The sequence below is a fragment of the Spea bombifrons genome, chromosome 10 (assembly GCF_027358695.1).
Source record: "Spea bombifrons isolate aSpeBom1 chromosome 10, aSpeBom1.2.pri, whole genome shotgun sequence".
Classification (NCBI taxonomy): Eukaryota; Metazoa; Chordata; class Amphibia; order Anura; family Pelobatidae; genus Spea; species Spea bombifrons.
In genome coordinates, this window is record NC_071096.1 from 29,643,023 (window position 1) to 29,670,830 (window position 27,808).

General features: G+C 47.5%; 1 protein-coding gene and 1 pseudogene across 1 annotated transcript in view; one reads left to right on the top strand and one right to left on the bottom strand.

Annotated features, from left to right (window-relative positions):
* Nucleotides 1–17,985, bottom strand: part of PSME3IP1 (proteasome activator subunit 3 interacting protein 1) — a 235,321-nt gene extending 217,336 nt beyond the window's left edge. Inside the window, exon 1 of the mRNA XM_053448923.1 lies at nt 17,981–17,985. The gene's annotated coding sequence lies outside the window, so the exon portion shown is untranslated. The remainder of the gene's footprint in view (nt 1–17,980) is intronic.
* On the top strand, nt 1,800–27,808 carry LOC128468015 (neural-cadherin-like; annotated as a pseudogene).

Below are 27,808 nucleotides of genomic sequence, written 5' to 3' on the forward strand. Positions count from 1 at the left end.
GCTGAACCATCGGTTGCTGAAGCCCCGCTATGACCTACCGGCTGCTCTGAATCGGGAGCTTCAGATGTGGACGCGACTCTACCCAATGTGCAGCATGGCGCGTGTCAAGGTATGGACGTCATGCTGTGTTTGGTACCTGCAGGTGGATGGATTCGCTCTGGTCCTTAGAAGACAAACGCAGGATGATGCTGTCGGTGTTGCGTGTTCTTAATGTTGCCTGAAAACGTGTCCGCTGTGGATGGAGAGAATGAGGGAGCAGGTACCGGATGTGGCCTCCAGGATGGAAGAAGTGTTCGTGGACATCTGCAAAAGGATGAGTATATAATGCAGATTACCCTATTCACTATGATACAGAAATGATCGCCCAGCAGAGCACCAGGCGGTGGCAGAGCATTCAGATGTGATGTATGAAGAGTCCATTCTGGCAGAGCTTTGGGCACAAACATTCGAATGGATTCTTTGATGATTGCACCGCGACTCCCCATTTTCCAATAATCTACACTATACTCTGGGCTTTCACAAAGATGTCCCAGTTCAGGTGAGTCTCTTTCATATAACATAAATATTGGCATGAAAAATAGTACTTCTTCTAAATGGCTTAATATAAAACACATTTTATCAGGGCCGGCCGAAGCCTTAACGCCGCCTGGGGCGAAGTTTAAAACGCCGCCCCACCCCCCTGGGCCGGGGGCGGCATTTTAAACTTCGCCGACGCCATAATCTACGATCCCCCCCCGGTACTTACCTTTAAACAGTCCTGCGGCGAGTCTCCCTGCTCTGCCACGGTGCCGGCTTGTAATGCTGAGCGCCGGAAATTGACGTCACTTCCGGCGCTCTGCATTACAAGCTGGCACCGGGACCGAACAGGGAGACTCTCCGCAGAGGAGAGAGAGGGGCGCCGAGCGGGTAAGCGAAAACCACTCGGTGCCCCTCTCTCTCCTCCGCTTCAAAAACAAAAACAAAAAAAAGCGCTTGGGGCGGCAAAGTGCCGCCCCTTCTAAAGTGCCGCCTGGGGCAATTGCCCCAGTCTGCCCCATTATAGGGGCCGGCCCTGCATTTTATATTGGGAGACATTCTGATATCAGCGAGGTGGTGGAACCATTAATTCAGGTTTGGGGTCTCCTTTAATGTTCTTGTAGAGTTATTACCCGTGAGCGCATCGCTTTAAGCCAAGCCTGTATCTTTTCCGCAGTCCTGGTGAGCGGGTGGGCAATCACAGCTGGAGGTCACTGACGCAAGCAGAGTCGCAGGGTGTGGGTGATGAGCAAGCTGTACCCTTCCTCGCACAGCCTGGGGAGCTATTAATGGCCTCCAGAGGGGCTGCTAGATCATACACCTGTGTTAAAGGAAACACCCACCCGATAAAGAAAATTATTAGCAGGTCATCACAAAGTAGCTCAGATAACTCAGCGGAAAACTTTGATCCGGATCCCGCTACTGGTTGTGTTCTTTGTTACCCTTAGAATGTCTATTGACCCGGCTCCTCGTGCAGTCCGGCTGCATATCTGCGAGTTGTATGTTACTGAATATTGGTAATACACGTTGCTAATCAAAGAACATTCTAATTTATTTGTCTTATAGGAATCATTACCAACCTCTGTCCTACGTGATACCAGCTGGGACTATCCTGCTAACCCACCTGGTCATACCGCGTCCCTCTGCTCAGAGACCCCCAAAGTACCGAAGCTGATTTACCGGATGCATCCACAGCTCCCACGTCCACTACAGAGCAGCCGTCTGCAGTAAGAGGTAAGCGATACTCTGCGTGATAGAAAGTCATTACCTGCTTATTAAGAACGATGTTGCGGAGACAGCCTTTAAAGGGTTTGTGCGGAAGGAGATTGTGGGAACGAGTAGATGACTGCTTAACGCCTCCAAGCTGCAGAACGGTATCCGGCTCCCAAAACATGCAGAGAATGGCATGCATATCAAACACGGGTCACAGTAACACATGGTGTGGGGCTTTACTACTGCAGATAATAAACATGCATAAAAATTGTCACGACTCTTCAACACCTCCTTTCTCTTAATCCATGCAGATTGCAACCAGAGTGCCGCAGTTGCTAGGTATTAATCCCAGTTTATCTGTGACTTCAGTAAAGTCAGCCCTGATCACCAGCCCAAGCCATCCGTGTGCTCCATACCTTCTGTCCTGCATGATGACTCCGTGGACTTCACAACGCGTTCGATCCTCTGTAAGTAGCTTTCCTCCTATCCCCTCTCTCATTTATCAAAGCCGTGCGGCAGCGATCCAGAGTCAGGCTGACTCCCTGCACCGAAGTAAATGAAGTCAGTAATTCATCTTCCCGGACTGCCCAACGTTGACATTTCCTTTAAGTAAATGTGACTGCGTGTGACTTGAATCGTTGTGTATTTGGCGTGACTTGTCTTGGTTATGTTCCATGTAGAGTTAGCTGAGGGTCAGTTAGTTGAGTATAATGCAGCTCTGTCTGCTCTTAAAGATTCACCTTCATTCTACTTCTGTGAGAAAAGGAGAATATTTAAGCTTTCCTGTGGCTGCATTAATTACATGTCTGGCTCACGATGTGATAATTAATTAACTTTACCTTTTAGGTGCAGGTCTATCGGATGCCATTCTGTCTGTAACGTTCACCTGCTCTGGAAAGCTGAGCCTCAGCATGGTCAGGTCTTGTCTGAAGATGAGAAGGAGCCGGCCGCTCGTAATCTCTTTGGGAATGGAAACAAAACCACATTAACAGCAGTGCGGCTGGACCTGGCGCAGACTAAGAATGTAATTCAACTGCGATTATTGTAGATTTACTATTACTTTCAGTTCCTGTTACTCATGACTTCATAATTGCATTTGTAACTCTATGCCTTGTAATTTGTAACTCATTGCACTGTACTTGTGATTCTTTGCATTGTGATTTGTAATTCATTGCACTGTACCTGTTACTCTTTGCCTTGTGATTTACTTGTGATTTACTTGTTACTCTCTGCATTGTATCTGATTTGACTCTCTGTATTGTACTGTGTAGACAGTCAATAAAAGTGGTTTAGTTCTCTTTCTTCTCAGTTTGAATCAATTAAAGCACAGAAAGAAACATACAACATATTCTTCCTTCTAAAGAAGCTTAAAAGGAAGCAGTGCGAATCAAACGCCAGAACATAAACTCTGCACAAAGAGTAAACAGCGCTACAATATTAACCCTCTGTGTGCCACAGCGGCGTGCGGCCCATCGCCAGGCAAACACAATCGTATCGTTAAAGACATAAGCGAGCGGCAAACATCTCAGATGCTACATCACAACAGCATAAAACACAGGGTTTAACCCTTTCTGCCCAGTTTGTATTTTAAAAAAACAAAACAATTTATTGATAAATAAAACCACATGCTTGTCTTGTAAACAAACCACTCACCGGCCCTCCGTGTCCTTACTGTAACAGTTCATCTGGAGTCCAAACAATCCCTCCATGGGGTAGATTTTGGTGTAATAATCCAGACCTCAGAGCTCCACCGATCTGCAACCAATATTATATTCCAGGGCCTTGGCCTGCTGCTTGATTGAGCAGATAATTCCCCAATTCACCCCAAACAGGCTTTTCGGGGGGCAGAAAGTTGACAGCAGCCCCCCACGCAAACTTGTGGGGTCTTTTGGGTTTCCATTTCTTAATAGAAAGCGTGGATTAAGCGGCAACATCAAAGCAGCTCTTTGGAAATCACTGAACAGCCCAGCAGTCCTGACCCAGGTGGATCAATCAGGGCCGCCCTCTACCTGCAAGATCCACCTCCATTCCTACCAGGAGATCCTGACAGCCTGCGCGGGGCAGACCTTGCAGTAACAATACGTGAATAAACCGTGATATTCATCGGAGGACAGCTACAGCATGGAGAGGGGCAATAATAATCATTATTATGTGAACGATGTATAACGGGGCAATATCTGCACTTTCTGCTATAAGATTGTACTATAGTATGTGCTATATAAGGTTTCAGACATGGCGTCTGTTCATCCTCACCCCAGCCTCAGGGAGCACCGGAAAAATTATCGCCACGGCCCAGCGAGCGAATCAAACCCCAGAACACGGACAAAAACTCTGCACAAAGAGTAAACAGCGCTATTGTTAAAGACATATAAGCAAGCGGCAAACATCTCAGATGCTACATCACAACAGCATAAAACACAGGGTTTAACCCATTCGGCCCAGTTTGTATTTAAAAAAGAAAAAAACTATCCGTATTTGCTCAATTATGAGATGAGGTTTTTTCCAGAGCAAATGCTCTGAAAAACACCCCTTGTCTTAAAATCGGGGTCGTCTTATAATCAGACCTCAAATAGGTTTGACTATGAGACTAAGATCCAGAACCCCCGCAGCGATGCAGGGGACCTGGATCCTCCTGTGTTATGCCCCCCCAACTTACCGTTGCTTCTGAGTCCCCGGTGCTTAGTCCGGGCAGCGTGATTTGCGTAGATAACTTCCGCTGCAGCGGAATATAATGGCATATAGAGGATGACATTGGGTAATGCACATTTTTGTGCCCTAATCTTGTTGCTGCTTGACCAGGGAAACCTTAAGTATTTTAATGGAATTATTAACCTGATTTTTTTTATATTTGCATGCGTGTACATTGTTTATGGGGTTAATTATAGTGGTATAGATCTGATTTAAATCTCTTAAGGGATCTCTCTCTCTTCGGAGTCCAACACCAGTCATTCAACCTCTAAAAATGCACTAAACTTTCTAAATATTACCGGATTATAGGGGCCGATAAGTGAAGGCTTTGTCATAAATAAAACATATGTTCATATGTATCAATGTTAAACATTTCTGCAATATACAAAGTGGAAAGGAGACGCTTCTTTTGGGGGCTGCTTTGTTTATGTGGAAAAATATTGATATTACAAATATTTATTTCAAAGAGCATCCCGACCATGCAAGCAGTGAGATTGTGAACCCGTCTACACCCATATTCCAGATAGCTTTATTCTACAGTTTGGAGAATGTGGGAAAAATAATTATATTTGTCAGAAACGGAGAAATTCCATTGAATGCAGTGGGTTTTGCAGAGGTCCGCACGTTGCTGAATGCTTTTTGTTTCTGTGTTTTAAGTGTCGGGTTAACGCTGACAGCCCTCTGTCCTTCTTCTAGTCGAGGCGCCGTCCTGTGATGAGCAATCACACAGCCACCCACATTCTGAACTTTGCTCCGCGCTCCGTCCTCGGGGATGCCGATCAGAGGGGCTCCTTAGTTGCCCCCGACAGACTAAGATTTGACTTCACAGCTAAGGGTGCGATGAGCACCCAGGAGATCCGCAAAACGGATGTCACGTCCTTCCCAGGCTGCGGAGCTGCATATCTCGCTCTTGTTTCAATTTCCCTGTTTTGCTTTAATCCATTCCTGGATTTCCTTTTGCTCTGTTCTGATCTCCCATTCCTTGACTCTGCTTCAGCTCTTTGCTTTTGCTTTGTATCCTTTATAACAGGGGTGTCCAACATGCGGCCCGCGGGCCAAATGCGGCCCGCGAGACCTCGAGGTGCGGCCCGCGTAAGATCGGCAGCCAGGGCAACCGATCTTACGCGAGCCGCACCTCAAGCCCTGCTACTTACTTGTGGGAGGGACTTCTGGACTGCACACAGAGGAAGCGGAGTTCACGTGACATCCTACTTCCTCTGTGCTTTAGCAGAGAAGGCAGAGGGAGGCCGCGCCCCCTGCTGAAGTCTGTAAGCGGCATCGAGGAGCTGCCTTGCAGGTAAGGAGGTGGGGAGGGTGTTTGAATGAGTGTGTGATTGAGGGAATGAATCTGTGAATGAATGATTATATGAATAAATGAGTGTGTGTGTGTGATAGCATGGATGTGTAAGTGCTGGAACCTAGGCATGATGAGACTGTGATTGCTGTTAGCAATCACACTCCTATCATGCCAAGTCAGCCAGTACATGCTGAAACCTGGCCAGCTGCCCCCCTTGTGTATTGATGCTGCCAGCAGTATGGGGTCTGCACTTACAGCCACCCTGTACCAGCATGTACTGGCTGACTTGGCATGATAGGAGTTTGATTGCTAACAGCAATCACAGTCCCATAATGCCTAGGTTCCAGTATTTACTGGATGGATGTGTAAGCGCTGGAACCTAGGCATGATGGGACTGTGACTACTGTTAGCAATCACACTCCTATCATGCCAAGTCAGCCAGTACATGCTGAAACCTAGCTAGCTGCCCCCCTTGTGTAGTGATGCTGCCAGCAGTATGGGGTCTGCACATCACTTACAGCCACCCTGTACCAGCATGTATTGGCTGACTTGGCATGATAGGACTGTGATTGCTAACAGCAATCACAGCGAGCACAGTCCCATCATGCCTAGGTACCAGCATTTACTGGTTGCCTGCATTTACTGGTTGCCAAGTCATATTGCTTATTTTGTCCAATTGTGTGTTACCTACTTTTATTAAAAATGTGAGTTTTTATTATTATTTTTAAAGGTGGGGGTCATTTTCGGTTTTGGCTAAGTGAACCCTGAATGTTTTGGTCCAGAATTTTCATTTTAGTTCATCCCTAGAATAAATCTAGGGAATCCTGAATTTGTAGTCGCAAAACTTTCTAGGCCCAGAAATCAGTGAGAGGAAAAGTAAAGGTTTTGTGTCATTTTACTTTATTTTAATCTGCATATTTTATTAAAGGCCATATTTTTTGTCACAGTGAAAAATGAGTGCGGCCCGCGCACGTATACAATTCTGATGAAGTGGCCCACTTCAGAAAAAACTTGGACACCCCTGCTTTATAAGGTGCGCCCCTCCAGTGTGTTCTGTTAGTCTCAGTCTGCAGCCTAAAGGTATGTCTCAGTGCTACAGGTTTGGTTTCCAGGTTTGGTTTCCAGGTTTGGTTTCCAGGTTTGGTTTCCAGGTTTGGTTTCCAGGTTTGGTTTCCAGGTTTGGTTTCCAGGTTTGGTTTGTTTTGTATCTTTGTCAGCAGTTATTAGCGTTAGGACCCACCGTCGTTGGAGTACTTTGGCGTAGTGGTGGGCTAAGCATACTATGGCCATAAGATGTGACGGAATCTCCAATAGTTATCATACAGTACTAGGCTAGTTTCTGTATTTGTGTGTCCAGGGGCGGGATGGGCAGGGGGGCAATTGCCCCCCAGGCTGCCCGAAATCTAATCTAAACGGCCGCTGGGTGCTGATGCCGCCGGCCGACGCTACTTTAATACTTTTATTTATTTTTAATATGGCAAGCCGATCCGGCATATTAAATAAATAAAAAGATTAAAGTAGCTCTGGCCGGTGGCATCAGCACCCAGCGGCCGTTTATATAAGTTTTCCAGCAGTCTGATGGCTGCTTAGTGATGGGAGCAGCGTGAGGGGTGAAAGGTGAGTGTGAGGGGGCAGAGCCATTTCACTTGACTTGCCCCCCCCAGGCCTTAGGCTGTCAGCCCTCCCCTGTGTGTGTCGGTCTGTCCTGTATCCCCGGCAGCGGGGTGTCCTGTCCTGTATCCCCGGCAGCGGGGTGTCCTGTCTTGTTCCCTGTTGTGCCCTGTGTTATGGATATCTTGTCTGGTTATGTTTATTCCTTGTCTTGTTCACTGTTGTGCCCTGTAACATGCATATCTTGTCTGGTTATGTTTCGTGCTTGGTCTCCCTGTCCATTGCTTGTTATGTGTCTGCTATATTTCTCTGCTTAGCTTCCATACTCCCAGCCTGCAGCATCCCGCACATGAGTCTTGTGTGATGTCTCATGCCTGTTCCATGGTGGCTGCAGGATTTGACTTTGTACTGGACTACATCCGCTGCTATATCAGGGCGCTGGTGTTTGGCTGCACAACCCTAGATACTCAACATCTGGGTGAGGGTGGTCGCCCTGCAACTAGGCCCTGTCCAACTCAACTACTGCACTGTGACTCCTGCACACAATCTTTGGTTGCACTGGGTCCTTTCAGTTAGCCGTATGGACCCGGTCCGTGACAACGGAGGAGATAGCAAACCAGTTAATTCAGGAGAACAAGGTGAGCACACGGCCCTCTCCTGCCCTGGCCTGCGAGCCCATCTACCCTTTGCGGTCGCTGATCGGGGTGTTTGCGTGCAGGTTGTGTACTCCTTGGACTGCCCGCTTGCCGAGGTCAAAGCTATCCAGGGCCTGCGTGCCATGTTTGACGAGACGTATCCTGACCCTGTACGCCTCGTGTCGGTGGGAATCCCTGTGGAGACTCTGATTGCCGACCCTTCTGGTCCTGCCGGTTCTGTGACATCGGTGGAGTTCTGCGGAGGAACGTGAGTAACGGCCCTGAGCCCCCGATATATATTTATATTACTCCTATACCGAGCGTAGCGAGCCTGTACCTCTCGGCTACCGCTGCCCTTAAACCTTTCGTGGCGCAGAGTTCCGGCCACGCCGGTCATCTCTCAGTGGCAAAAGGATGAGCTCCGAGAGCAGCTAAAAACTTTGAAGAAAGCCATGGACGATCTGGACCGTGCCAGCAAAGCTGATATTCAGAAACGGTTAAGTGGGGGGGCTGTGATGTCACAGAATTTTCTGATATATATATATATATATATATATATATATATATATATATATATATATATATATATATATATATATATAGATATAGGGTTTACGCTGTGGCTTTTGTATTTATTACACATACGCAGTAAATTCACAGACCTAATAATATTTTTTGCTTGATTTTGTCAGGTTTTGGAAAAGACCAAACAGCTGATTGAAAACAACCCCAACCAGCCTCTGCTTGTCCTAGAGAGGGAGAGTGGAGCTTCTGCCAAGGTACTGCGCAGACACGAGCCACCGCGGGCTGCTTGATTAGAAGGGTCACCCCGAGCGTGGCTGCAGCACCAGTCTCCAGAGCTGCCTCGCAGCACTTTGCATGTCGGGTTTCATCTCCAAGATGTCTTCTGATCTATCGCTCTTTGTTTTTTTTAACAGGCTGTGAACGAATCCCTGAAACTCCTGAAGTCTCAGTCGCCCAAACACTGCAGCCATTAGATCGTAGATAACGATGCCGGGAAGATTAGGAGTTTGTGTCAGGTTCCTCAGGTAATAGGCTCATCTCTTTGAATTCTCATCTCTTTTCTGAGTTCTACTATAAGGCATTTATTAGACTTATGGGCTTGCCAAGCAGTGAGCTTTCTGGGGCTTCTTTAACGTGCGTTGTGTCGATTTGCAGGAAGCCGCAGATAAGGGTCTAAAGGCCAGCGAATGGGTGCAGCAGGTATGTGAATTGATGGATGGAAAAGGAGGACGGGAGGACACGTCTGCTCAGGCCATGGGAAAGAATGTAGGCTCTCCGAGCTGCTGAGGCTGGCTGAAGACTTTGCTAAACTTAAACTGTCTATGAAGAACTGAATGTCAGATGCTCATCTCCACATCAACCCCACTCACCACCTCCAGTAATATACAGCAGGGGTTCTGTCCAGCAGTGAAGGGGTTGATTCCGTGGATCTCTGTTTCATGCATGGTAGTCAAATGCTGCTTTGGCAGACCAGTTTCTTCCAATACATGGAGTGTGACTACTTCCAGTGGTTTACACCAGATTACACACGTCTCTAGAAATGTGACTGGTACATTGAGCCGAATCCATCCCTCCTATTGGGACATTGCAAAAATCAGCCCCATCCCCGCTCGAACCCGGCTCCCTCTGTTAAAATCTGTACCGCCGTCGCTGTTCGGGCTCAGTGCTAACATTCTAAGTATTGTATGTTGTAAAAAATCATTCATGTAAAATAAAAATCATGCAACGTCACGGTGTCTTCTGTGTTACTGAGTGCATGTTCACGTGGGACTCCTTAATAAAGAGGTACTCTGAGAATCTGAGTAACAGCAAGGGCGATCCTGAGCTTAACTCTGCTACCTCTGCATCCAGCTGCAGGAAACCTCGCTAGAGAAGTGACCTTTCTCCATGGCAGGTAATCTGGGCAGGGCTCTCCACCAAATGTATGGGTTTGTCTCAGTCTGTCATTTCTAGTCTTGTCAGACCCCTTGAATACATGCATTGTAAGAAACGCTGCATACAGTGTTTGCGCTATATAAATACAAGATGATGATAATCATATAAACCGACATCAGGACCCTTCATGTCACCTGCAGTGGCGTTTATTGCATTTGTTGCAGATGCGTTTCATTAACCAGCAGCTTCTCTCTGTGCAATGATTATCCATCCCCACCACAGGGCAGCAATGAACCCATGATATGTATACATATACATATATATACATATGAACCTATATACATATATGGAGTCTGATTTACCCCATGATGTTATTGTTTCCATATTCAGTATGCTGCATGAAGAACACACTCACTATTTCATTTACCAGCTGCTTCTCTCGGTGCAATGATCATCCATTCCCACCAGAGGGCAGCACTGCCCAAGTATATCATATTTAATTGTGTCATGAAAATGCTGACCCCTCCTGGTCACTGGTGTGCATGACGGTTCCATTAACGATATTAAATTGGAATTTGTTATACTTTGGCGCCGTCGTGTGGACATACTATGTAACTCTGCGTCCCTCCTCAGGAGCTCTCACACTCGGCGTCCAGCCTCAGGAGCTCTCACACTCTGCGTCCCTCCTCAGGAGCTCTCACACTCTGCGTCCCTCCTCAGGAGCTCTCACACTCGGCGACCCTCCTCGCACTCTCGGCATCCCCCCGGCGCAAACACTCTGAGTCTCCATACTCTGCGTCTCCCTGCTCACACTCTGCATCCTGTCTCTCGTCCACGTTCTGCGTCCTCACACTCTGCATCCCCTCTCGCCAGCACTCTTCGGCCCCTCAAGCTCACACTCAACATTCCTTCTCGCTCACACTCTACATCCCCTCTTGCCCGCAGTGTGCATCTTCAAACTCTGTCTACTCTTGCCCACACTCTGTGCCCCCTCACATTTTGCGCCACCTCACACACTGCGCTCAATCTGTTTCTCCCCTCTCGCGTGCGCACAGACACTCTGTGTCCCCTCTCTCTCGCGCGCACACACACTCTGCGTCCCCTCTCTCTCGCGCACGCACAGACACTCACTCTGCGTCCTCTCTCTCTCGCGCGCACACACACACACTCTGCATCTCCACACTCTGCATCCCCTCTCGCCATCATAATTATCCATCCTCACCAGAGGGCAGCAAGGCCCAAATATATCATATATAATTGCATGTCATGAAAATTCTGACCCCTGCTGGTCACTGGTACGCATGACGGTTCCATTAACAATATTAAATTGGAATTCGTTATACTTTTGCGCCGTCGTGTGGACATACTATGTAATTACATGTCAGGTTAAATAGTGTGAAGTTAGGATTTGTTATCCTTCGGCATCATCATGTACTGTATTACACCATATACTGCATGACAACCTATGAATACATATATATTTAATGGAGTCTGATTTACCCTGTGATGTTATTGTTTCCATAATCTGTATGCTGCATGAAGAACACACTCACTATTTCCTTTACCAGAAGCTTCTCTCGGTGCAATAATCATCCAGCCTCACCAGAGGGCAGCAAGGCCCAAATATATCATATATAATTGCATGTCATGAAAATGCTGACCCCTGCTGGTCACTGGTACGCATGATGGTTCCATTAACAATATTAAAGTGGAATTCGTTATACTTTGGCGCCGTCGTGTGGACATACTATGTAATTACATGTCAGGTTAAATGGTGTGAAGCCAGGATTTCTTATCCTTTGGCATGATCATGTACTGTATTACACCATATACTGCATGACAACCTATGAATACATATATATTTAATGGAGTCTGATTTACCCCGTGATGTTATTGTTTCCATAATCTGTATGCTGCATGAAGAACACACTCACTATTTCTGTAACCAGAAGCTTCTCTCGGTGCAATAATCATCCATCCCCACCAGAGGGCAGTAAGGCCCAAATATATCATATATAATTGCATGTCATGAAAATGCTGACCCCTGCTGGTCACTGGTTTGCATGACAGTTCCATTAACAATATTAAATTGGAATATGTTATACTTTGGCGCCGTCGTGTGGACATACTATGTAATTACATGTCAGGTTAAATGGTGTGAAGCCAGGATTTGTTATCCTTTGGCATCATCATGTACTGTATTACACCATATACTGCATGACAACCTATGGATACATATATATTTAATGGAGTCTGATTTACCCCGTGATGTTATTGTTTCCATAATCTGTATGCTGCATGAAGAACACACTCACTATTTCTGTAACCAGAAGCTTCTCTCGGTGCAATAATCAGCCATCCCCAACAGAGGGCAGCAAGGCCCAAATATATCATATATAATTGCATGTCATGAAAATGCTGACCCCTGCTGGTCACTGGTTTGCATGACGGTTCCATTAACAATATTAAATTGGAATTTGTTATACTTTGGCGCCGTCGTGTGGACATACTATGTAATTACATGTCAGGTTAAATGGTGTGAAGCCAGGATTTGTTATCCTTTGGCATCATCATGTACTGTATTACACCATATACTGCATGACAACCTATGAATACATATATATTTAATGGAGTCTGATTTACCCTGTGATGTTATTGTTTCCATAATCTGTATGCTGCATGAAGAACACACTCACTATTTCTTTTACCAGAAGCTTCTCTCGGTGCAATAATCATCCATCCTCACCAGAGGGCAGCAAGGCCCAAATATATCATATATAACTGTCATGAAAATGCTGACCCCTGCTGGTCACTGGTACGCATGACGGTTCCATTAACAATATTAAATTGGAATTCGTTATACTTTTGCGCCGTCGTGTGGACATACTATGTAATTACATGTCAGGTTAAATGGTGTGAAGCCAGGATTTGTTATCCTTTGGCATCATCATGTACTGTATTACACCATATACTGCATGAAAACCTATGGATACATGTATATTTAATGGAGTCTGATTTACCCCGTGATGTTATTGTTTCCATAATCTGTATGCTGCATGAAGAACACACTCACTATTTCTGTAACCAGAAGCTTCTCTCGGTGCAATAATCATCCATCCCCAACAGAGGGCAGCAAGGCCCAAATATATCATATATAATTGCATGTCATGAAAATGCTGACCCCTGCTGGTCACTGGTTTGCATGACGGTTCCATTAACAATATTAAATTGGAATTTGTTATACTTTGGCGCCGTCGTGTGGACATACTATGTAATTACATGTCAGGTTAAATGGTGTGAAGCCAGGATTTGTTATCCTTTGGCATCATCATGTACTGTATTACACCATATACTGCATGACAACCTATGAATACATATATATTTAATGGAGTCTGATTTACCCTGTGATGTTATTGTTTCCATAATCTGTATGCTGCATGAAGAACACACTCACTATTTCTTTTACCAGAAGCTTCTCTCGGTGCAATAATCATCCATCCTCACCAGAGGGCAGCAAGGCCCAAATATATCATATATAACTGTCATGAAAATGCTGACCCCTGCTGGTCACTGGTACGCATGACAGTTCCATTAACAATATTAAGTTGGAATTTGTTATACTTTGGCGCCGTCGTGTGGACATACTATGTAACTCTGCGTCCCTCCTCAGGAGCTCTCACACTCGGCGTCCAGCCTCAGGAGCTCTCACACTCTGCGTCCCTCCTCAGGAGCTCTCACACTCTGCGTCCCTCCTCAGGAGCTCTCACACTCTGCGTCCCTCCTCAGGAGCTCTCACACTCGGCGACCCTCCTCAGGAGCTCTCCCACTCGGCGACCCTCCTCGCACTCTCGGCATCCCCCCGGCGCAAACACTCTGAGTCTCCATACTCTGCGTCTCCCTGCTCACACTCTGCATCCTGTCTCTCGTCCACGTTCTGCGTCCTCACACTCTGCATCCCCTCTCGCCAGCACTCTTCGGCCCCTCAAGCTCACACTCAACATTCCTTCTCGCTCACACTCTACATCCCCTCTTGCCCGCAGTGTGCATCTTCAAACTCTGTCTACTCTTGCCCACACTCTGTGCCCCCTCACATTTTGCGCCACCTCACACACTGCGCTCAATCTGTTTCTCCCCTCTCGCGTGCGCACAGACACTCTGTGTCCCCTCTCTCTCGCGCGCACACACACTCTGCGTCCCCTCTCTCTCGCGCACGCACAGACACTCACTCTGCGTCCTCTCTCTCTCGCGCGCACACACACACACTCTGCATCTCCACACTCTGCATCCCCTCTCGCCATCACTCTGCATCTCCACACTCTGCATCCCCTCTCGCCATCACTCTGCATCTCCACACTCTGCATCCCCTCTCACCTTAAGTCCTTAAGTCCAGACGGTTTCTTATGATGTTGTTCCGATCAGAGTATATCATGGAGGTCCCTGCATTGCCCCTAAATCATACTCTGTTTCAAGAACACACCCCTCTGATCACATGACCGATTATATGACACCATCCCCAAGAATTGGGTCCCATCTTTGATGTGCCAATAAGTTATGGTGGGGTAAAGGTGATGGAAACCCCTCCACTTAAGAGAGGAATTAAATTCCTATAACTCGGGGTCCTTGTCTGTTAGGCCACGAATCACCACAGGGGTCCCCTGGGAAGATGACACCTCTAGCCAGAACAGATACAGAGGGCATGCACAAAGAAACACATTTACACCCTCTAAAAACTTTAAAAAAAAAAAAAACACCGGAAGTTTGTCTTCTGCAGTCACAGGGTGAGAACGCCAGCACATCCCTCAGTATAGTTACAAGGAAGAAACATCTGCAAGACAATTAAGATTATTGCCGCAACCCTTTAAAGACATCCAGTCCCTTCATCTAATCACGAGTGTCTTCTCTAGGATGAACGTAGGCGCGCTCATCTGTGTGTAGAGTAGGAAAGGAACACGGGACAATCTTCTCGGGACGTTACAGTAACAGAAGATGAGACACAGTGTAGCTTTCTTGTCTTCTCGCTGCGTGTGCGGAGGCAAATTGCAGATCGCCTGCATTTTCTGCAGTGCTGCAGAATAGGTTGCTACAGCATTATGATAATATACCGTCACAGGTGCCAACACGTCAATGCCTTTGGTCTACAACATTGGGATGTCATAAGATATTCTTATGCTGTATTAACCGTTTGGGTTCCCGTGAAATAAAGCATTTTGCCCTCTATTGGTTAATCACGGTCCATCCAGTCTTCACCGATAATTCTCTGAGCAGAGAGGTCATGTATAAGATTGTGGCGGACGGTGACAGAGGCTTGCGATCTTGGTCTGTAGCTGGATTTATTGGCTATTGCTGGTGTCATCCAATTGAATGAAAGGAACTGTAGCCCGTCTGGTCAAGAAGAACTTGAGAGGTCATAAAAATAAGACAATTGTAATGATTCAGCTATAATAAAATGCAGGACGTTGATACATTATTACACAAAGTGTTACATCCCTAATACATTCCAGCATCTATTATTATTATTATTATTCTTACTATTATTATTTTTATTAATAATATTATTACTATTAGTATTGTTATATTTTATGATTATTATTATTAGTATTGCTGTTATTGTTATTAATAATATTATTACTATTGTTATCGATACAATAATTTCTTTGAAAAAATATTGCATCATTGAATATGTTGGTTGACAATGAACCCCATTAATTTCCCGGTGCCCCCTGAGGCTGGGGTGAGGATGAACAGACCCCATGTCTGAAACCTTATATAGCACATACTATAGTCCAATCTTATAGCATAAAGTGCAGATATTGCCCCGTTATACATCGTTCATATAATAATGATTATTATTGCCCCTCTCCCTGCGGTAGGTGCCCTGTTACAGCTCCTGTAGCTGTCCTCCGATGAATATCACGGTTTATTCACGTATTGTTACTGCGAGGTCTGCCCCCCGCAGGCTGTCAGGATCTCCTGGTAGGAATGGAGGTGGATCTTGCAGGTAGAGGGCGGCCCTGATTGATCCACCTGGGTCAGGACTGCTGGGCTGTTCAGTGATTTCCAAAGAGCTGCTTTGATGTTGCCGCTTAATCCACGCTTTCTATTAAGAAATGGAAACCCAAAAGACCCCACAAGTTTGCGTGGGGGGCTGCTGTCAACTTTCTGCCCCCCGAAAAGCCTGTTTGGGGTGAATTGGGGAATTATCTGCTCAATCAAGCAGCAGGCTAAGGTCCTGGAATATAATATTGGTTGCAGATCGGCGGAGCTCTGGGGTCTGGATTATTACACCAAAATCTACCCCATGGAGGGATTGTTTGAACTCCGGCTGAACTGTTACAGTAAGGACACGGAGGGCCGGTGAGTGGCTTGTTTATAAGACAAGCATGTGGTTTTATTTATCAATAAATTGTTTTGTTTTTTTAAAATACAAACTGGGCTGAAAGGGTTAAACCCTGTTTTTTATGCTGTTGTGATGTAGCATCTGAGATGTTTGCCGCTCGCTTATATGTCTTTAACAATACGATTGTGTTTGCCTGGCGATGGGCCGCACGCCGCTGTGGCACACAGAGGGTTAATATTGTAGCGCTGTTTACTCTTTGAGCAGAGTTTATGTCCATGTTCTGGGGTTTGATTCGCTCGCTGGGCCGCGGCGTGCCGGTTACCCTCTCATGTGTGTAAAGCTGATCGTTCCAAGTTCTTGGTGCTGATACGTTGTATATATTGTGGATATAAGTAGCAATAATAATAGTAATAATGCCGTCTGCCATTTTTGTTTGCTATGTGTTATTTAAAGCCTCCCGCACGCCCCTAGATGCCCCTCGGTTCTCTGCCTTGTTCTGGACGTTCCGTGTTTAATTGCCCGGATAATTCTGACTTCGTGCAACAAATGTGATATTAATGGCTGTGGGTAGTTGGCTCGGCCACTTTCACTGGATTTGGCTCTTTATATCGTAACTTTATATCTGCAGATCTGCTTCTTTATATTATAACTTTATATCTGCAGATCTGTATAATAATGCGCCGATACTGGATGCAAGAAATCCGCATTGGAATGTTGATAAATTGATTGAGTAATTGGAGGGAAAGGGACCGGGGAGGAAAAACTGGGAGCGTACAAGGGGTCCGCCTGCCCGCGTACCCGCTGCCATTGCGCGCCTGCCCGCATACCCGCTGCCATTGCGCGCCTGCCCGCATACCCGCTGCCATTGCGCGCCTGCCCGCTGCCATTGCACGCCTGCCCGCGTACCCGCTGCCATTGCGCGCCTGCCCGCGTACCCGCTGCCATTGCGCCCCTGCCCGCATACCCGCTGCCATTGCGCCCCTGCCCGCGTACCCGCTGCCATTGCGCCCCTGCCCGCGTACCCGCTGCCATTGCGCCCCTGCCCGCGTACCCGCTGCCATTGCGCCCCTGCCCGCGTACCCGCTGCCATTGCGCGCATGCCTGCCGAGCCGCTGCCCCTGCGCGCCTGCCGAGCCGCTGCCCCAGCGCGCCAACTCTCTGCCCACGGACCCGCGGACCCGCTGCCCCTGCGCGCCTACCCGCGGACCCGCTGCCCCTGCGCGCCGACCCGCTGCCCCTGCGCGCCTACCCGCGGACCCGCTGCCCCTGCGCGCCTACCCGCGGACCCGCTGCCCCTGCGCGCCTACCCGCGGACCCGCTGCCCCTGCGCGCCTACCCGCGGACCCGCTGCCCCTGCGCGCCTACCCGCGGACCCGCTGCCCCTGCGCGCCTACCCGCGGACCCGCTGCCCCTGCGCGCCTACCCGCGGACCCGCTGCCCCTGCGCGCCTACCCGCGGACCCGCTGCCCCTGCGCGCCTACCCGCGGACCCGCTGCCCCTGCGCTCCTACCCGCGGACCCGCTGCCCCTGCGCGCCTACCCGCGGACCCGCTGCCCCTGCGCGCCTACCCGCGGACCCGCTGCCCCTGCGCGCCTTCCCGCGGACCCGCTGCCCCTGCGCGCCTTCCCGCGGACCCGCTGCCCCTGCGCGCCTACCCGCGCCCCCGCGCGCCTACCCGCGCCCCCGCGCGCCTACCCGCGCCCCCGCGCGCCTACCCGCGCCCCCGCGCCCCCGCGCGCCTACCCGCGCCCCCGCGCGCCCCCGCGCGCCTACCCGCGCCCCTACCCGCGGCCCCACCCGCGCCCCTACCCGCGGCCCCACCCGCGCCCCTACCCGCGGCCCCACCCGCGCCCCTACCCGCGGCCCCCGCGCCCCCGCGCGCCTACCCGCGGCCCCCGCGCCCCCGCGCGCCTACCCGCGGCCCCCGCGCGCCTACCCGCGGCCCCCCTGCCCCCGCGCGCCTACCTGCGGCCCCCCTGCCCCCGCGCGCCTACCCGCGGTCCCCCTGCCCCCGCGCGCCTGCCCGCGGTCCCCCTGCCCCCGCGCGCCTGCCCGCGGTCCCCCTGCCCCTGCGCGCCTGCCCGCAGGGCCGCTGCCCCTGCATGCCGGCCCGCTGTGATGGTTTACCCAAACCAGACAACCCCTACAGCTGCTGCAGATCTTCTTTGGAAGCTAAGATGTTGATGGCGGCAGTGGACTACAAGTCGGGTTTCTCAGGATCTGCAGCAGTTATGAGCTTTACAAAGAGGATGGTTGATGACGGACAGTTCTGCTTGAGTTTGCATGAGCTCTGAGGTCTTTATGGAGACCCCACGTTGACCTCTCCGAGTGGGATTGTAGATTTCATTGCCGTAGATATCATCGGATCTATTTGCACGCAGAGGAAAGATGAGGGTTATCTAAAGCCTGATTTGTGGTCTAGAAGCTGGCAGCCAATCTCAATGTGTAGCCCATTCGGAGAGGTAATAAACTGTAATGCCCCTCAATAAATAGTACTTGAGAATAACTCCCCGGGGTATCATACACCAAAGACTGCATCGTACAAATGGCATCGTAAGCGGCTTCCGGCTCTACGAGTCATTACGTTTGCCACGCGTTATTTAGCCGAACGCTCACAGATCTTGCGAAGCTCCTATAGAAGCAGACGGGCTATGTCACTCTTCCTCGGAATCTCTCACACTGACAGTTTTAAGAGCCGGCCTCCGGATCTTTCCTTTGATAATTTTAATGGAAAAAAATGTTGTGTCCATTAGGTTTCTGCGTAGAAATATCTGCTGATGTTTCCAAAGGTTCCTATAATACATTGTAACACATTGCGGTTCATCAGGTCTCTCCCAACGAAGGCTCGAGAGTTTGTCCCAATCCGTAAATGAAAGGCGACTGCATAGACTTCATTCTATAACTTCTTTGCCAGGGCCGGTGAGAAGACCAGTAGGTTTGGTGTTGGCCGAGCCTCGGGGTAGGAGGTAGCACTGAATGGGTCTCTTGGCAGCGTTTCTCTGTTTTCCAGATACAGAACGTTTGTATCGGAGGAAGCGGCTCCCAACACCCTGGTTGCCACCGTACATGCCTTTGATCCATATGGAGATCATGTGACTTACAACATTTTGGAAGGAAATAAAGAAGGGAGCTTTATTATTGATTCCGAGAAAGGTACGTAGAGCTATATTTTGTATACATCCATAACTACCCCCCCCCCCAATGCCACCGATGCTTTTTACAGAGACCTGACGATTTCTCTCATATTCTGCTACATAAAGAAGAAAATTAGTCATCGAGATAAAAAGACAAAAGCTTATGAGAAAATGTTCTTCACGTGTTAAAGCAGGAATTGCCAGTCACATCGCCTCCGTGCTTTCTTTAACACGTTTCCCACGCAGGAGTCCTGACAACCCCTCAGAGCTTTGATCGGGAGAAGCAGAAAGAGTTCCCCGTCACCATCAAAGCCACAGACCAGGGGGCCGAGCCTCTCATAGGGCTGTGCCAGATCAACATACAGATCCAGGACCAAAATGACAACGACCCCAGCTTTGAGAACAACCACTGCGAATGTAATTGAGCCTCCGTGGGTAGAGTATGAGATCTCTACAAGCACCAAGTCCCCATCATGTTCCTCTGTCCTCTTCTAATTATAGCTTTAAGTGGAATTCAGCGTTAAGAGTCTTCCTAGATCTGCTGGTCCACAAGAGCTTGGCCGGCTTGCCCATGGGGTATTTGGGACCCCAGTGGACAACATAGAATTCAAATGTTTTCATTCTTGTCCCAGATTTCCTGAGAGAAGGTGCTGCCGTGGGAAGCAGCTTCCTCCGCGTTGTGGCCCGTGATGACGATTATGGCGTGAATGGAACGATCACGTACTCCGTGTCTGGAGAGGAACCAGTGGCCTTCAGCATTAACACCTCCAAGGGGTGGCTTTATGTTCGCCAGCCAATATCTCGGGTAATGTAGCAAGCGTTTACATACTGTGTTTAGAGAACCAACTTACATTTCAACAAGTGATAGTACTCTTAAATGAAAATATCGCGGGGTCACCTTCTGACCCCAGACCCCTTTATACAATATGACTTATAGTAGGATTGTAAGCCGCTATATATATAATGCAATAATAAGATATGGCGCACTTGTATCTCTCTTTCGTTCCTAATATTAAGTAACCGGTTTAATGTACATATTGCAAAACTACAATGTATCTCTTATGACAGCGAGTGGCTTTGTGTTTGGATATTTCAACTTTCTGCTTTGCAAACACAGCTGGTGGCTTTTTAAGCGGGGACGTAACGGGGCTTTTTGGATAGTTTTAAGGCTTTATCAAGCTGTCATGTTTGCTTTTTCTGAAATCAAAAGTCTCTACGGCCAGACGATGACATCTGGACACTGATTGGAAGGCCCCCGTGTGAGTCCCCGAGGTTACCGCTAAATGAGACTCTCCATTGCAGAATGCCAGCTGTTTGCTGGGAATCGTCCACTGTCTTTTTTTTTTTTTACGTGCCTCTGGTTAGCTCTGTAATTGGAAATCGGTTGGGCGATAGAATGAAAAACCCTCTAGGACAAGTACCATACAACTAATTAACACTGAGTACCAGAGTATGTGAGTGGTGCATGAAACTCCTCAACCATCTGTCACTCACAGCTTTTAAATCAATTGGTAGAGCATTTTTGGGTTTGTTTTTTTTGTCGGGGAGGTTGCTGAATGGAGAAGGTTTAAGTGAATGTAATTAAGTTTTTTGTCTTAACCTTTTTTTCCCCATCAGAAATCATTAATAACTCTAGAGGTCACGGCCGCGGATGGAGGAAATAGAAGCACACAGGTGGAAGTAGCCGTTCGAATCACAGATGCTCAGAATCAGCCTCCGGTCTGGGAAAAAGAAAGGTATGACCTGGGGATTCCGGAAAATACCATGAGAGATACGCCTGTTGTGGTATGACGTGACCTCTGACCTGGAAACCAGTGGAATTTTTCCACCCGTCGGTGGGAACTGTACAATGCTTCCAGCCATTGGTTGGGCACCTTACAATGCTTCCAGCCATTGGTAGGAGTCATAGAAGGATTCCGCCCATTGGTGTATGATCTCATTTGAATATGGATTTCTCCCTCATGCCCGGCTACCAGGGATCATACCCATCTAGACATCTGCTTCCCGTTAGGCCTGATATGAAGCTAGTGAGAGGGAACGGGGTATGGAGACATCACCTCTAAGGAGCCTTAATCACCCTTCTAATGTCTGTCATTTCCGAGTGGACTTCCTGCTGTTGAGGGCTTCTTTTTACTGTAATTTACTGTTAATTACACAATGTTCTGCCATTCCTACAGACCGTTAAAGCTTCCTCACTGCTGGGAGACCCTCGTGTGACGTACAATTTAGAGGAAGGATTGGTCCCGGAGACTAACATGCCCGTTCGTTTCTACCTGACGGTAAATCGAGAAGAAGGCTCTGCCTCCGTTCTTGTAGCTGAACCTTTAGATTATGAAACAACCAGGACTTTTATCCTGAGGATCCAAGCTCAGACCGTTGCTGCTGTGCCATTGGCTGCCTTCACTACGGTGTACATTAACATTACAGGTAGAATCTCCGGATATCAATTCTGTGCCTGCGCTGCTAGAAGAGCAAATGTGAAGCCGGACTTGTTTATATTGCAGATGTGAATGACAATGTGCCCTTCTTTACGTCGTCCATATATGAGGCCACCGTTACAGAAGGCCTTGAATTGGGAACATTTGTGCTCCAGGTGTCTGCATCTGACCAAGATCTCGGACTGAATGGAGAGGTGAGTTCATATGTGAAACCTCATCACACGCACACTCTGACTCCTATAGCTCTGTGTTCCTGGGTATACTAAATGCGGTACCAATTTATAAAATCTGCACCCATTGACGCATGTTCTTCAGATATCCCTGGTCCTTCTAGCCATAGCATATATTCCTGTAATTTGCACATGTAAAACAATGTGCTTTATGGTCATACCAATCCGTAGGGCAGGGCCATACCAATCCGTAGGACAGGGCCATACCAATCCGTAGAACAGGGCCATACCAATCCGTAGGACAGGGCCATACCAATCCGTAGAACAGGGCCATACCAATCCGTAGGACAGGGCCATACCAATCTGTAAGACAGGGCCGTACCAATCTGTAAAACAGGACCATACCAGTCTGTAAGACAGGGCCATACCAATCTGTAGGACAGGGGCATACCAAGCTGTAAGACAGGGTCATACCAATCAGCAGGACAGGGTAATACCAATCAGCAGGACAGGGCCATACCAATCAGCAGGACAGGGCCATACCGATCCATGGGACAAGGCCATAACATTTCATAGCATAGTGCCATACCTATCAAGAGGACAGGGGTGCATACCAGTTTATAGCACAGGGCCATACCGATCCATGGGACAAGGCCATAACATTTCATAGCATAGTGCCATACCTATCAAGAGGACAGGGGTGTATACCAATTCATAGCACAGGACCATACCGATCCATAGGAGAGGGGTGTATACCAGTTCATAGTACAGGGCCATACTGATCCGTGGGACACGTCCATACCAATATCTACACTAGATCAGGGGGTCAGCACGTTAATTAGAGTTAGTGATGCCACATAGGGGGGTTTTCTCGCCTGATAACACTGTCTGGTATTAGGGCCAGATTGTTGATTGTCGAGGGGTCACCTGTCAGTTAAAGCCACAAATAAATAATAAAGAGAAATTAAATTGGTTTGCGGCAGAGCAGACAGACCTTCTGCTCATCGGATCGCAGCATTTCCTGCGCACCGGCATTACTGTTACGTTAATGATATATGTAGTCCTGGCAGAACATGTTCAGTAAAAGCTTCCAAGCCTTTGCAACAAAAAGAGCATTAGTGGTTTTCCATCAGTTCCACCTTATATCAGCAAAGTGTTTTCAGGCCAGCCTGCGCTAACTGTGGTCTGATTGTCTTGCTCCAGATCACCTATTCTATTTTAGAAGATCGCAGCGGAGACCATGCTCTGTTCCACATCGATCCCCAGACGGGAGTCATTTACACAGCTGCCGTGTTTGACCGGGAGACCAAGGCCTCGTATCTCCTAGAAGTTATGTCGTCAGATGGATCAGAGTCTGCTCGACCTGGAAAACATGGGCAACCCAATTCTGGTGAGGATAATATGGGGTTTATTTTGGCACAGTGGCCTTACTGCTCAACCGAAATGCAGCATTCATCCCAAGATCTATTCCTAAATAGTTGCCCACAACCATCCCCACCCCAAGGTCCTGCCGAGATACCCATAGCCCTCCCTACCCCAAGGTCTGATCCTGCGAAGTTGCCCACAAACCACCCCAATGTATGTTTACAAAGCAGTGCCCATAGCCCATAGCCCATAAAACCTCAATGCCTCATCTTGCTGAGGTGCTCATAGCCCTTCATACCCCAACGTCTGATCCTGCTGAGATGCCCATAGCCCTTCATACCCCAACGTCTGATCCTGCTGAGATACCCATACCCCTCCATACCCCAACGTCTGATCCTGCTGAGATGCCCATAGCCCTTCATACCCCAACGTTTGATCCTGCTGAGATACCCATACCCCTCCATACCCCAAGGTCTGATCCTGCTGAGATATCCATGCCCCTCTTTACCCCAACATCTGATCCTGCTGAGATACCCCAAAGTCTGATCCTGCTGCAGTGCCAGAGGGATGGTCAATTGTTACGTTGGTAACTCTCAGCCCTGTTACCTCCTCACCTTTTAAATATTTAGGGTTGGGCACACCTTTCAACATGTAAAGAAACCCCGGGATTAACTCATGCAGTTCTGTTCGTATAAAATGACTTTAAGCTGCCAGAAGCTTATGCAAATCATGTAACTTTTTGTGTATTTAAATTAAGTTATGCGCAAAAAATGAAATGTATTCTTTTATGCAATGCTAATGAAATTCACTAATATCATGAATTTATAATGGTGTTCAGAAAGATCTACGTCCTAACGCTCCTCTGAAGAGCAGCACGGTTTGCAAATGAGAACAAATTAACCCCAATAAAATGCGTTATTGGGGCGATTGTCCAGAAATAATTTTTTTTTTAAAATGAGCCATTGACATGGGGCATCAGTTATACTCGTGTTATCCATTGAAACAAATTCCCGTCCACATTGGTCTCATCTTCAAGAGCTTTGGAATAACGCGGCTGTATAAGTTGTTTCCGAGCCGCAGGGTCTGTCCGCGGATTGTCTGCATGTTAGTTTATGTTTAACGTGCGGGCGGACAGTTTAAGGAATTGCGGCTGACAGAAGTGCCTCTGTGAAGTATTTTAATCTCCTGCCTCTCGTCTCTGCAGACTCGGCGTACGTGCGCGTTTTCATCAGCGATGTTAATGATAACCAGCCGGCCTTCGCTCAGCGTGCTTACCACGTTAACGTGCAGGAAGACCAGGACGTGGGATCCATTGCTGCCCTTGTCAGTGCCACTGATCCAGACGAAGGTGAAATAAGTGTGACCGAGTTGTAAGAGAGTTACAGAGCTCTGCCCCCAAAGAGTTATAAATGTAGGAATGTGACCAAGGATAGTTCAGCTGGGTCTAGGAATGTGACCAAGGATAGTTCAACTGGGTCTAGGAATGTGACCAAGGATAGTTCAACTGATACCCCTAGACCAGGGGTTTCCACCCCTAGTTCTCAAAAGAGTAAAGAATGGTAATAAACTGATTTTTTGTACCAAGAAGAAATTGCTAATCTACATAAAGTCCATGTTACGGAAGTTTGGTGAGCAAAGGAATTATCAGTAACTAGTAATATCTCATTCCTGTGTTTATCAGTAATGCGGATCATTCATTTGACTCGACATACAAGTCATTCCGTTTAAAGGGAAGCTGTTTGGTTTGGAAGAAGCTCTCGGAATGTTTGTTTATGTTACTGGGATGAATGCAAAGATCCGCTATCAGATCACAGCTGGGAATAACGGGGGAGCCCTGGATGTAGACCCAGAAACCGACGCTGTCTTCATTTTCCAGCCACTAAATTACGAGGAGGTGCCGGTCTATGAACTCACTGCGCTGGCGTCGGACGGGAAGTGGGAAGATTATGCCACGGTCATGATCAACGTGTTGAACAAAAATGATGAGGCTCCGGTTTTCTCGCAGAACGAGTACCAAGGTCACATAATGGAAGAACTGTCACACTTACCGGTTTTGGTACTGGTACTTTGAACATGTTTCCAGAATTTGTTTGACTTCATCTTCCTTATAACTCTCAGAACAAGGGGGTTAGGGGTATTCTTCAAATGTTCTTGGCCAATAATAACAATACTACTGTGTTTACTCTTTGACGTATGTCAAGGTTTCTGCTGTAGACCCAGATGACCGAGAACAAGGAACCATGAAGTATTCTCTGCATGGAAGCGGAGCAGGTAATGTTTTTACCATAAATGAAAGGACAGGAGGAATATTTGCCCAAAAGCCTCTGGATCGCGAGGAACATGCTCTCTGGAGGTTTGTGGTTCTTGCCACAGATGAAGAAGGAGATAGCCTCACAGGATTTGCCGATGTGATCATTTATGTAGATGATGTGAATGACTACGTACCGCATTTCATCTGCGAGAGAAACACCTGCAGTGGAGATGTGCTGGAAAACGCTCCTGCCAACGCGTCCGTCATGGAGATGAGTGCAGTTGAACCAAGGGTTCCAATGCTATTCTGACTTACTCCATCGTTAACAATCCCCTGGATTTGCTTAACCGAAGCATCTTCGGCATAGACTCCACCACCGGTGTTATTTTTACAGCCCTCAGGAACCTAGACCGTGAAGAGACAGATACTTACTTTCTTCTTATTGAAGTTGAAGATGGCGGAGGAATGAGTTCCACCGGTACGGCAACTATTCATGTTCTAGATATAAACGATCACGCACCGGTGTTCACCCAGGATACGTGGCATGCTACCGTCTGGGAGACAAGTGAATTCAACTCTAACGTCCTTCAGGTGGTGGCAGTAGATGAAGATGACGGAGAAAACGCATTATTGTCATTTAGCATCGTTGGAGGAGACCCAGGCCACGCATTCACTATTGAAAGCAACCAAAAGGAGAAACACGCGATAATTAAACTTAATAAGAAGCTGGATTATGAGATCCCTGAGGAACGGAGATTTAACCTTACCATCGAGGTCCGGGACTGTGATTTTTCTTCAGTTTCCCACTGCCTGATCCGAATTAAATGGACAGTTTGTTTATGGCATTCACGCGGAGTCTGATGTCTTCGGTCAGTTTTATGTTGACCAAAGTGGGGCTGTCAAAGTGGTGAAAGCCATAGACCGGGAGGTGACTTCCCAATACCTCCTGGTCATTGTAGCTTCAGACCGGGGTATCCTAGTTCAAACAGGAAGCGCAACTGTCATTCTAGACCTTCTGGATATTAACGACAACGGGCCAGCATTGGCTGCTCTGTACAAACCTATTGTTTGGGAAAACATTGTAAGTGAGTAGCCTCAATAGTCTCTTCTCTGCTGTTGTGAGCAGTATTGTAGCTATTAATTATATCTTTACGTTCTCTGTCCCAGATGCATTATTTTACATGTTTTGGCTCCAAGTCTTTAATAACCCTTCCTACCCCCCCCCCCCCCCCGAACATCAGTTTGGTTATACGTACGTTCTCTTGATAAAGAGGCAGGAATAATGTTCGTTTTTAAATTGATTATAGAGACCCACGGCGAATGGTGGCTGTAAGATAAAGGTCGTTCTAGACACGTCATTTTTTGCTAGAAGATTTATAAATATGAATTTTATATTTGTACATAAAATGAATGAATAATTTAAGCATACGAGAGATCGAAACAAAGGAAAAAATAATTAATCTCCTTGTCAAGGACAGACACGCAGGCCCACTCTTATTTTTTTTACATTTTTTAAGTAGGCTAATGACATGTAAAATATAAGATATTTATTAGATCGCTTTAAATCTGCACAATGAGTTTACATCCAAAAATCCCTCCTGGCAAACGCCGCCAAGTGAAAGTGAGCAGCAACAGTGAACGAATGATCTTTAGCCAACGTTAATGGCTGTCAGTTATTTTCATTCCGCGGTTAACTGAGCTAAACAGGAGGGACGTATTGGAAATTAGTCCTCGTTAATTCTCCGGCAGGGCATGCTGATCGTATATTGTACAGTTCCTGATAGCAGAATGTAGGACAAATGATTAAAAATACAGATGGGCACGAATGCAGACATACTTATGAATGTCTTACCATTTTTTCTTGTTTAAAACAGCCGGGTGGTCATCAGCAGAGATTGGGAAGGTCGCTGTGCTGGATGAAGATGAATGGGATACAAAACAATATTCCGCCGTCTCTCAAATACCCAGGTGAGTTCCATTGCTCGAATAACACACGCATTTCATGGTCATTAATGCACTTCACTATTGACACGCAATGGGTTATAGGTTGACCATGTCGGCCGGTGGCTGACCAGTTGCTTAAAGAGGTCTCAGAGAAGTTCACGGATATTTATTCATCAATCCAGAGGTATATTGGAATACTCTATGTCATGACAAGCGTTTGAGATGTCAGACTTTGATCATTCAGGTGGATCACTGCTAAGGTAGGACGATCTTTAGTGGCGGTCTATAAGGTGTATGAAGGAACTGGATGA